Source organism: Diaphorina citri, unplaced genomic scaffold (assembly GCF_000475195.1).
Source record: "Diaphorina citri unplaced genomic scaffold, Diaci psyllid genome assembly version 1.1 scaffold775, whole genome shotgun sequence".
Classification (NCBI taxonomy): Eukaryota; Metazoa; Arthropoda; class Insecta; order Hemiptera; family Psyllidae; genus Diaphorina; species Diaphorina citri.
In genome coordinates, this window is record NW_007378208.1 from 77,332 (window position 1) to 90,607 (window position 13,276).

The following is a 13,276-nucleotide window of genomic DNA, read 5'->3' on the forward strand; positions in this document are numbered from 1 at the left end:
CTAATATCAAGTTCCTTACAATGATTACTATCTAAGTAGGTAAAGTTGGAAACAGAATCACTAAAGGTGGGTTTACAGGTTTACACGCTCAAGCCATTTGCATAAACTGGCTTGGACATGCCGTTTTTTTCCAGTTTGCATAAATTTTTGAGATGCTGAACCTAGAAACAGTTTTGTTTGCGCAAACCAGTTTGTTCAAATGACTTGAGCGTGTAAACACACCATAAGATCATTAAATGATCTTATGATTTAACAGAAATTTCAAGTATTGGACAGTATTTTTGAAGGTAAGAAGGGTGAGTAAACTATGGCTCAACACAATATTGTGATAGAGGACACGCTTTTTTGTCAGTTATTATCTTCCAGCTTCCACTGTAAAGTTTGTTGTCTTCTGAGGGTTTATTTCTTTAATCTTATTTTTCCACAGACAAGGAATCGTCGGTTGTGCAGCAATAAAAACGGAGCATTTTACTACATTCGTTCTACACACCTTCTTCAGGCCTTAGATAAGAAATTATTTAAAATGAAAGGTGCCCAAGTGGATTCAAACGGTGTAGCTATAGAGGAGCAACCCACAAATATAGTCAGCGCAGCGTACCAAGTAGGTGGGTACCTACAAGTAGGTCTTTATCATCAGGACCTACCGTAACCGTTTTGACGTATTACACTAGTAATACAAGGCTGGCTGCTAACTAAATTGGGAATTAGCCTCAAGAGGGCAAGATGGTTAATTATTACTAAAAATGAACTAATCACTATCTGAAGCCAAATATTGAAAGGGGGACACCCTTGAAATGGCAACTTTTAGAAATTTGCGTATGTACCTGCTAAAATATTTCGAAGTTAAAAGTTGTAAGTTGTGGGACATAGTTTCCAAAGAGTGAGCAGTATTTTTGTGTTCTTTACATTTCCTTGCGAAACTTCATCTCACTCACAGGATTCAATTCAATTCAATTTTTATTGTATTGTTAATACACATTATATACAGTGCTGACAAATCCAAAGTCCCATGTAGGGTACAACTAGAAAGTAAACACCCTGTATAGCCATATACTTACAGGGTGGATGTAAAATTTTCGACACCTCCACTATCTCCTTAACGTAATTACTGAAGATAGAGACATTATGAATCTTTCAGGATATGCGAACACCAAGATAAATAGAGAGTTTCACTTGAATTTCCAAAAGTTTGGGTAACCCCTTTACTAGCATGATATAGTTATATACAAAAGGGAGACAAATAATAACCACGTAAAACAAAACGTACCAATGCCAATAATAACAGCTATTAGATGGAAGGTGAGAGAAGATTCAAGTCACAAAATAGATATGACTGTCATGAACCGAACCACTAATGTCAGATTGTTGAATTATGGAAACAAGTTTCGTTTATTGACAAAGCCATGGGCTATTTTCTGGAGGTTTATTAAAGTACCTACCTACTCGACCGAAGTCTATTCAAGTACACTCGACCGAAATAGGACGCGAAACCCCATTAAGTAAATTTTCTTGTTTACATGTCTACAACCGAACCACTAATGTCAGATTGTTGAATTATGGAAACAAGTTTCGTTTATTGACAAAGCCATGGGCTATTTTCTGGAGGTTTAAGTATTAAAGTACCTAACTACTCGACCGAAGTCTATTCAAGTACACTCGACCGAAATAGGACGCGAAACCCCATTAAGTAAATTTTCTTGTTTACATGTCTACAACAGATTACGGACCTACATGAAAAGTGGCCAATCTTGAGAACAACCTCTAGCCAAAGGGTAACGACTAAATAGGACTGCGACCTTTTCAAGGACGAAGGTCAAATTCCAGACAGTCTTTTATTAGCGTGTCTACATGTCCAAATACATGGTTAGGTGAATAGATAGATACATCGACAGTAAGTACTTCATGTACAAGCATACTTGTAACTTGTAAGAGTTGAGAGCCACATAACTCACACTCATCTTCATTCAGAAATGGTGCGCACTCGTGAGGATCGCCCTTCAGTAGGTATTTGTGAGACATGAAGACGTGTGTGGACTGTGTACCTATAAATATACGTAGATATAGGACACTGCATTAGGTACGTGATATTATTCTTGATTGACACTAATATGCTCGTATTCTATTTATTTAAAGCAAGAAGCCGAAGTGGGTGCAAAATTGTTAAATCGGAGTTCAAAAGAGAATCGAATTGACCAACCTAGATGGTAGGATTTTAGGGCTAAGAGTAACGGTTACAACATTACAAACACACAGTTTGCTTTGTTAGCTACTTCCTCTGTTCTACAGGAGTTGATTTCATTTACAGTTGCGTGTCAAAGGGAATGCTTAATTTTAGTAAATAGGTAACTTAGGGAAAGAAAATATGGGTTCAGAGAAGAAGGGAAGGGATTTGTGAGTTTTCAACTGAACAAAGGCTAAGTCATAACAACTGAACAAAGTCGTCACATACAAGTCAAAGCCCTTCTCATTTTGTGTAAGAATGTGTAAGCAAAAGTCGAGAGAGTTGTGGAGTAATGGTTAATTTTAGTAAATAGGTAACTTAGGGAAAGAAAATATGGGTTCAGAGAAGAAGGGAAGGGATTTGTGAGGTTTTCAACTGAACAAAGGCTGAGTCATAACAACTGAACAAAGTCGTCACACACAAGTCAAAGCCCTTCTCATTTTGTGTAAGAATGTGTAAGCAAAAGTCGAGAGAGGTTGAAGGAAGGGAGAGAAAATAGGCCTGTTTACTTGCCTACCCAAGTCTTGAAAGGAAATCCCGAACATAAATTAAATGAGAGTCAATGCGTGTGAAATTTTCTGAGGTCTCAAGCAGTGTCCACACTATGAATAACTATTGTTTTTCATTCCACCAAAATCCTTTGAACTTACCTACTGTATATGGGCCCCAGGCGATGTCTCAAAAGTAGTACAGACTAAATTTTAGACCTCTCAAGGGTCAGGTTTTTACTAAACTTGAAATACATACCCACCTAAGGAGTTATTTGGATTTCAGCTTATCATACTTGTATCGTGGAAAGCATCATTTCTTTATCGACACACTTGAGAATTGGGATCAGAGCAATTAAAGAGCGCGTTATTAAACTTTTTATTGTTTTTGACGGAGCAGTGAAAGCATTTAAGAAAATTAATGCTCCAGTTTGCTTTCCTATTTTCTCCTTGCTTTCAATAACCATTAAACTCAGACCTAAGGAGTTATTTGGATTTCAGCTTATCATACTTGTATCGTGGAAAGCATCATTTCTTTATCGACACACTTGAGAATTGGGACCTTTGAAATACATACCCACCTAAGGAGTTATTTGGATTTCAGCTTATCACACTTGTATCGTGGAAAGCATCATTTCTTTATCGACACACTTGAGAATTGGGACCAGAGCAATTAAAGAGCGCGTTATTAAACTTTTTATTGTTATTGACGGAGCAGTGAAAGCATTTAAGAAAATTAATGCTCCAGTTTGCTTTCCTATTTTCTCCTTGCTTTCAATAACCATTAAACTCAGTGCCAGTCAGTGACGCATTGGCTGTCAATCGTTTGGGACGATATTTTACTGTCATTCGTTTAGGGATAAAAATGAGGGTAACTTTACTCATCTTAATTAGTTTGTTCTATATTATTTTAGTAGAACTTTTAAACAAAGCAGCAAGAAGGTGCTAGGTTATCTGTACTTAAATTGGCAAATGGACGATGTACTATGAAAATTTCTCAGATTATTCTTCAATCATCGATGTCTTCGACAGCAAAATACTCGAATTTCAAATCCCCCTTCTTACGTCCCGTCCGTCGGTGTCTACTATACATATTAAATAATAATAATACCTACTCTCAAAATGGATAGTGTTTTCTAAACGAAAACAATAAATCTCTTGCCAATACATTAATTTTCAACTTCAAAGTGTTTTAAATTTCACCTAAAAATGCTTTACAAGAATTCCAAGTAGACATTTTGTTTTACGGGAAAATACATATAAGAGTATGTATAAACTTATAGGTCTACAGGCTTGAATGTTAACAGGAACACCTTATCACCTATAGACCAAATCCTACTAACTGGTCTTTTGCATGATACCTAATTAACCAAAAGATTGAACGTTATAGGTAACTACCTACCTATAACTTCCATCACCCCCTCCTCTTCGCCTGTATTTGCTTTTTTAATTTGACCAAACTTGAAAACTTTTGGAACTGGTCTTTTGCATGATACCTAATTAACCAAAAGATTGAACGTGATAGGTAACTACCTACCTATAACTTCCATCACCCCCTCCTCTTCGCCTGTATTTGCTTTTTTAATTTGACCAAACTTGAAAACTTTTGTCCTAAACATTGAAATGAGAAAATAAATTGGAGCTTTCAAGAAGTGGAAGTTTCAAGTATCAATCAAAACTCGTTTTCCAATTTTATTCAAATTTTCTTCGAGTTTCGAATACAAAGGATAGCTATCTAATAGTTTCATTGAGAATGTAGGAGAATTGTTGCACTCTTGTTTACTTAGCTTTGAGCTGCAGTCTCAGTTTAGCTGGTATGGCTACAGAATAGTTAAGTAAGTACATCTAGTCAAGATTTAAATGATTTCTATCATAAGTGAAAATCTAAATATTTTCGATGAATCATCAGTTCATGGATGGACTCTTGTCAATATGTTAAGTTTCATCAGAGATTCGCAGGAGAATTGTTGCACTCTTGTTTACTTAGCTTTGAGCCGCAGTCTCAGTTTAGCTGGTATGGCTACAGAATAGTTAAGTAAGTACATCTAGTCAAGATTAAATGATTTCTTATCATAAGTGAAAATCTAAATATTTTCGATGAATCATCAGTTCATGGATGGACTCTTGTCAATATGTTAAGTTTCATCAGAGATTCGGAGTTATCTCGAGGAAGAGGAACAAAATCAATGTACAAATGTTCGACCCCATTGAAATGTTATCGATGATGTCTTCATTATGTCCCTATTCAATATGGTCCCTGTAATCCCTGTATTTGCCCATGGACTATTAGCTTATACATTCTGTTCCCTCTTCTTATATTTCCGACATAATTTCACCATAATCCTCTATTGACAAGCTAATCCTACATTTCAATGTAAAGCTTACCCATCTCATCTTACTTTATTAAGGTCCTCATCATCATCATCATCGCTATTATTATTTATATCATTTATATCGCTATTATTATTTAATAACAAAAACTCCCGCTCAAAATAAGACAAATAAAAAAAATATGGAGAGGCAAAGAAGAGAGAATAAGGAAGAAAGGGAGAAAGACACAGAAGAAGGTACAACGCTATTATTATTTATATCATTTATATCGCTATTATTACTTATATAATAACAAAAACTCCCTCTCAAAATAAGACAAATAAAAAAAATATGGAGAGGCAAAGAAGAGAGAATAGACCCCTTCAGTGATGATGTCAGAAAACAAGATGGCGTCAAGTGCGTAGAGTAAACAAACATTTGTTTACATCTGCGTGCCGGTAGGAAGAAAGGGAGAAAGACACAGAAGAAGGTACAACAATAAGTTCGGAGAGGAGGGATAAAGAGAGATGCTCCTTAAGTCGTGATAATAAATCCAATTTCCTACCATACAATGCCTGAAATCTTATCCAATTTGGCATTTTTCTTTCCTTTATTGTGCTTTTTTTATGCATCTACATAATAAGTTTTGACGAAATGAGAAAATTCGTAGATCAAAAAACACCAGGACTTGAATCAGCATGTATATCTGTATAACGAATACGTAATTAAATTAGAAACCTGTCAAAAGTAGAATTTTGTTTTCACTATTTATTTTCTTGTTACCTCAATGTGATGAGTTTGACCTATGAGTGTCATTCTACTCTTTCCAGACCAGTTCCAATATCTGGAATGTTCCGGTATTTTGTTTATTTACTCAACTCTCATGACGTAGGTAAAAAGAAAAAGCACTTGATACATCGACGATCAGATAAATAAAAATAATGAACTGTTAGGTGCAAAAGAAAAACATATCACTTTGCCTTTACTTTCTAACAAAACTTGAACCTCAAAGGCTTTTACTGAATATAGGGTGAAGTCTAATGTGTATTATCTGCACAGTCTAATCTAAAGTCTAGATCTAGAACATATTACTAATGCTGCATGTTTTGTTGAATTAAACCCATTAACATACTCGTATACCTAGGTGCACTGAATTTGGTCAATCATTTTAACTGAACGAGGGTGGGAAGTTGGGAAGGTCTAAAATTTATATCGACGTTTTGCAATAGTACGTCTTCTTTGCGATAACTTTCCGTCCAACTTAACTATCAATAGGTTGAAATTCTTAAAAATTTCAACCAATTTGGTCTTATCTATCAGGTTTTCGATGAACCTGAGGGGTCTTTTCACTGAACCACTAGTAATTTGGACCTATAGCTTTATTTACCCTGTAATTCCTGCTTTGTGATGAACTTTGCAATACTCAGATCTCGAGTTTCCTCTATCATGAGGATAACAAAAATAAAATTGCTAGTAATTTGGACCTATAGCTTTCTTTACCCTGTAATTCCTGCTTTGTGATGAACTTTGCAATACTCAGATCTCGAGTTTCCTCTATCATGAGGATAACAAAAATAAAATTGATTCCCTTTACTTACTCGCCCGCCGAATTTCTTTGTACATTCTCTTTTCCTCTCGTTCTTCCGTTGCTTTGTTATTATTTTTTTTCTCTCTCTTTTCCAGTTCTAAAATTCGTTTTTCTTCTTCTTCTTCTTTCTTGAAGAATAGATGTAGGTGCAGGATTTTTATTGAAAAAAAAAACAGTGACGTTTGCAATTTTATATTTTTCCATGTTTCTTCCGGGTATAAAATGGAAAAAAATCCGACAACTGAGCTTCAAGTGTTGTTTCAACCTCTATTTTTGCATGTTTTTTTTTCTGTAAATCCCACAAGACAGAGAAGAGAGGTTTTTTTTTTGCTCCATTGCACTCGAATTTCATCTAAATATGTAATACAATGCTATAAAATATCACATTGCACATCTAAAATAGAACTATTACCTATGTAGGTAACAAACAGATAGCACCCAACATATTCTCAGACATGGGAAGAACAATGTAAAAGAAATAATCTATCGACCAATTTCAATGATGTTGGACTACGGATCTGGAGTTGATTCGAGTCCAAGTCAAGTCATAAAATAAATACAAATATCGAGATGTATTAATCGGGGAAAGATATTTGTGACATGTGACAAGCATTTAAATATGCTTAACACATTTCTTTTGAATAATCTATCGATGAGTTCAAGTGTGTAACTGTGTATGTGTATTGTGTCATAGTTTGCTATTTCTTGAGAATTTCTTTTCTCACAATTTTCCTTTTTTTACTGACAAATATGACTGGAGGTGGTTGTACAATAACCACTCTCCGCCATTTAATATGAGTGCCACATTGGTATCTCAAAATCTTGAACCATCACAATTGAGATTTCGACAAAGCTTACTTTATTTAAAGACAAGCTTCCATTAGATTTCTAATAGATTTTAAGACCTAGATGTATAGAAGATTGTATAGGTACCCTATTTCCAATTCTAACTCCATATTATAATATAAAAAAAGTAAGAGGAAGTAAAAAGAAGTTTTGAACTAAACAGTGTGGGGTTGGGAGGTAAGTTGCTACAAACTTCATTATCATATTTTTCTCTTTCCAAAATATAAAATTGATAATATTAAAAGACATTAAAACTGAAAACTTGAAGCACGGGATCCAGTAGATTTATTTAGGGGTAATAAACAACACCAGGGTCGAATATTGTGGTGTGCTTTTAGAGGGGAAGTAAATTGAAAGCAGTGAGATATGAGGTTATATCAGAGGATATAAAATATGACACCTTATCAATTTCATATTTAGGAAGAAGCTTTTGGCTCATAATACTCGTAAAGGATTGTTCAACTAACATCCCGTAAATTTGACTGGATAAAACAGAAAGAGTGAGATATGAGGTTATATCAGAGGATATAAAATATGACACCTATCAATTTCATATTTAGGAAGAAGCTTTTGGCTCATAATACTCGTAAAGGATTGTTCAACTAACATCCCGTAAATTTGACTGGATAATTGTCTGTTTGTTCGAACTTTATGCCTGGCCAAACCGCTCATCCGATTGCTATGAAACTTTGTCAGAGTGCTGCAGCAGCTTCTATAATAAGAGATGTGAAGAATTTATCAAATAAGTTTATGATCAGGACTTCAGGTTCACAATCTCAGTTTAAATTTGGTTTTGGTTCATTCAGAAGAAAACCGTTTCTGAAAAGTGCCAATGGGTACTTAAATAAGTACCAATGGGTACTTAAATAGGAACAAATGATAGATGTTTTTAAAGTTTATTAAATAAACCATTCTCGTTATTTATTTATTTAAGTAAACAACTGTATTAAATAATGTTATCGGTTCACTTGAATTTTTTTACCGAATTACTCGTATAATCCTTAACTCAAGAATGTTTCACTGTAATCAAGTCTACATTCAGATTACGGTTCAGGCCATTTATTAGAATATCCAAAACAGGTGCCGCATTCATGGAACAAATGATAGATGTTTTTAAAGTTTATTAAATAAACCATTCTCGTTATTTATTTAAGTAAACAACTGTATTAAATAATGTTATCGGTTCACTTGAATTTTTTTACCGAATTACTCGTATAATCCTTAACTCAAGAATGTTTCACTGTAATCAAGTCTACATTCAGATTATGGTTCAGGCCATTTATTAGAATATCCAAAACAGGTGCCGCATTCATAACAAAATCACTGGGCATAGGCGCACAGTTCTCCTCAATGTTTCTTCAGTGTTCTATTTGGAATCATGTTGTAAAGTAAATGAGTAAAGGTACTTGATTTTAAGTCCTTGCCTGGAATGTTCAATATGCCTCTGGTGCTTACTGCAGAGTAAATAATCTGGGCATGTTGCAGTTGTATTGATGACGTCATTAATTCTATTTTTATCGACTGGAAAAATAAAATAAATAAGTAATGATAGGGATATAAACCATAAGTAACTTCGCATTACTGTATTGTGCTGTTCTTAAGAGCTAATATCAGACACATTAGATATCTGTGTAATAACAGCGAGTGTTGAGTAAAGAGCTCTCCGTTAAGAGTTAAAATTCACTGACTTTAGGCTCTGTTTTACACTCGACTGGTTAATCTAACAGAGGTTTTTGCTATTTACCCATCAACTGATGCTCCATATGGTAAAGTTATTGTGAAATCGGACAAGCAAAGTCTAGACTAGAGACTATGACTTTGTGATTTGTTTTCTAGTTCTAGTCCATCAATTATAATGTAGCTAGGATAAGAGTATGTAAAGCTAAAGTAGAAAGTGAAAATTGACACTTTCTTTCTTTTTCATTATTTTGATGGTGTTAATGCTGTTGATACAAGCTTTATCGAGGATTTGTACTTCAGCCGTAGTTCAAAGAAGACCAATAACCTTCCTAGTAACCTTCTATCAGATACATTTTCTCAAAGTAATTTCTAATAATTAGGAATTCATAATGACCTGAATAAATTATTTCTTTAGAAGTCAAATTCTTTATTAATGGTGCAGTTAAATTGACGCACCATAATAAATTAAAATTTACCAGCATACATTTTCAATTAACATGAAATTATTTTAATTGAAAAACAGGTAAGTAGGTACGTAAATTAAATTTAGAAAGACTTAAACTTAACATTCTAGAATGTACAGCGTGAAAAAAAAAAAAAAAAAAAAAAAAACTTTTTTTGTGGCTTTTTTTTTTTTTTCTGGGGGAAAAAATCATAAAACAAAGCAGGGCCCGTCCCTCCGGAATTTTTTAGCCCGTAGTTTATTCGATCATGGTTAAAGAATACCTTTGTACCTACCTAATTTGTTTAATATTCAGTTTATGTATCATTCTCGATTTGATTTTTTTGATTTTACTTTCCATTAATGAAAAAGAAAAAAAAAATAAAAAAAAAAAAAAAAAAAAAAAAAAAACAAAAATAGTTGTCATGAAAGTGAATATGAAGAAACCTTTAGTTGTCATGCCAGTTAATCTTGTACTTACTGTGGGTATCGAACTTTCTGATGATGGTTTCTATGATCGTCGTTCTAGGAGCCACATGTCCTCTTCTTACAGGCATACTGACAGCAAATCACTGCTGAGGATGTCTTCTATCAGGGAAAATTAATATAACTCAACTACACACGACATATGCCTAACTACACTAAAAATAAACATCACTTTTTTGAATCACAGACTGGGCGGCTAGTAGAATGAGTTACCACGAGGTTAACAACTAAGAAAAGCTTGGTCACTGGTAAAGGGAATTAGGCTTTGAAAATAGCAATTTGAATAAATATCTAGTACATAAAGGGACTAAACAATATTCACAATAAACTGTTCCTTTTACATTTTATTTTTGTTCGTTAAAATTCCTCACGTTGGTACCTAAGTACATACCTATTATTAGGCATTATAGGCATTAATAAAGTTACTTATTGGTGGTTGAATTTTCATTTGATAATATTATCAAAAATTTAAAAGATACAAGAAAACTAACAAAGTAGGTAAATAAAATAAGTTATAATATGACATCCACAATTTGTCAAGTTTGGATACTAATTTGACTTGTTGATTTTGAGGTTGTTTTGAGTATATTGACATGAACAGACTACTATTTACTATTATTACTAATTTAGGTATATGCACTAGCAAAATTTAACATTTACACGTTTGCAACAATCCTTTTACACGTCAACTATTTCACACAGTTTCCCATATTGAACTTTTTTATGTTATTTGCTCTTTCAGAGCCAGAGACGAGACGTGCTGAGATGATATTGAAGGGGAGCCTGAGTGTAGATTTAAGAATTTTATTAGCCCAACACCCTCTCATATCTCCCTTTTCTATTTCTGCTCTCATCCCCCACATTCGCTCTATCTTTCCTTCTTTTTACTCCTCCATCACTTCTTCTATATTCACCTATCGCTGTCCCATTTCCTCTTCTCATTTTACCTGTTCCTCCTTCTCAACATTTCCCTCCACATGTTCTCTCAAAAATTTTACACGCACAGAAAAAGTTTCAACGAAGCTTACATTTTATCAGCTATGTTTTATGTAGCTCATAGAAAATAAAACCCTTCAATCTGTCCGAGAGAGATTTAATTAAACTTTCAGCCTTAGAGCTCCGAGTTCAAACTTTTTGTTTATTTTTTCCACCTTTTTTGCGCCAGCTTTCTTGAAATCACAAAATAAAACTGTCATTTTTAAAGGCAAGGAAATAAAACAAAGAAGGACTCCCGAGATAATCCTCAAATTGATGCACAAACACCACGAATTTCTTTGAGAAATTTTTGATTAAAGAACTTTTTACATCTTTTGTCTTTTGGACATTTCTCGGAAACGAAGCCGAAGTTAGGAAAATGACCCACAGAACCTTGTTGGAAATGATGAGATCTACCTACCCTGACCCGTCAGTGTAATTCTGGCGCACCCTGTATAAGTCATATGACTAAGTATTAGAAAGAACACCATCAACAATAATTAGCGAACCCTGTAAAGTATGTCATTTACACAATCTATATCTATTTTATCTATTTTCTAGCAGACACCTCCAGCTTTGTAATAATAATTATTCATTTTACGACACCCTCGGGGATATCATATTGAAAATTTCAAGAACTTCTATGGTGGAAGTTCTATTTATTAACAATTATTCATTTTACGACACCCTCGGGGATATCATATTGAAAATTTCAAGAACTTCTATGGTGGAAGTTCTATTTATTAACAAGAAGACATGAAGGATACCTCTAGATGTAATGGCATATATTGTGGCTAGTGGAGGTGAGGCCTTAATTTGCAAGTTGGGAAATGTTCCTAATGAGACACATTTCTGTCTGAATTTAATTATATTTCTACCAAGGGGAGACTTTTTTTCATCAAGATAATATTATTGAAGATGGAAGAGAGACAAGAAGATTAGTATGTGTTCAGCTGTTCAGAAAAATCAACTTTAATTTTCGAGAAACCGAAGCCTGAATGAGATTTTATGAATAAGGTATTTAACCCACAATTTAAAGTTCTCAATACATCCCTACATTACTATAAGGACTTTCTTATTGCGATATTCCAAAGGCAAATAATTAGAGCACCAATAATTATCAGTACCCCTATGCAATACAAAGGTATATTGACACACACATGAGGCAGCACCTGGTACCTTAGAAATCGGAATGCGATCAAAAAGTTTTGAGCAAAATCAACTTTAGAATCGAATGGTAGAGACTGCCCTAGGCTAAATTTATTTCGCGCTTTATCTTGTTGTATTTCTCACATCAAATGTCCAATAAATTTAGTACATGTACATGTAATAAAGTTAGTACATGTTTGAATAAGTAAGTACATATTAAGAGAGTATGAGAGCTTAGTGGTGGTTAACCACAAAATAATACAGAACAATTCGGGTAGGTACCAAAATAACTTCGTGCTATAAGAAATTTTCAAAGTATCTTTGTGATCCTACCAGTCTCTTGACGATTTAAAAAACATCTCGTGAAAAGGACTTGCTTTACTATAATCTACCTAAATAATATGTTGAACACTATAACTTCGATTACAAAATCCATGTAAGTGACTATAGGTAGGTAAAATTAAATAATTATTACGTGTGTGTTATAATTAGAAGAAAAAAAAATAATAATTAAACCGGAAAATCATTATTTTACGAAGAATAACTTCGATTACAAAATCCATATAAGTGACTATAGGTATTAGGTAAAATTAAATAATTATTACGTGTGTGTTATAATTAGAAGAAAAAAAAATAATAATTAAACCGGAAAATCATTATTTTACGAAGTTAATAATACATTTTAAAACACTTCAAAGCCGGAGTCAAACCACATTCGAGAAAAAAAAAACACGTGAATTTTTCAAATTAAAAAATAATAAATAAATTAAATCACAAACTCCGAGAACATTGGAGCGCACAGTTTCGTCGCTTTGTCTTTTCTTTTTCATTTCCCTAGGGAGAAGGTACAGAAGTAAAGGTGATTTCTTATAAGAACGGATACAGGGTGATGACTGATGATAGCTAACTAAATTATTAGCTAATTAAATTATCTAGGTAGGTTTATCCTCGAGTTGAATTTCCACATTTTTAAGCTCATAGTTTCGTCGACTTGTGAGATATTTCACGTTTCCGCCACGCGTACGAGTATGAAACTGAAAGTTTGTTATTTTTGAAGAAGAAGAAAAATAATACAAAAAATAATACATATT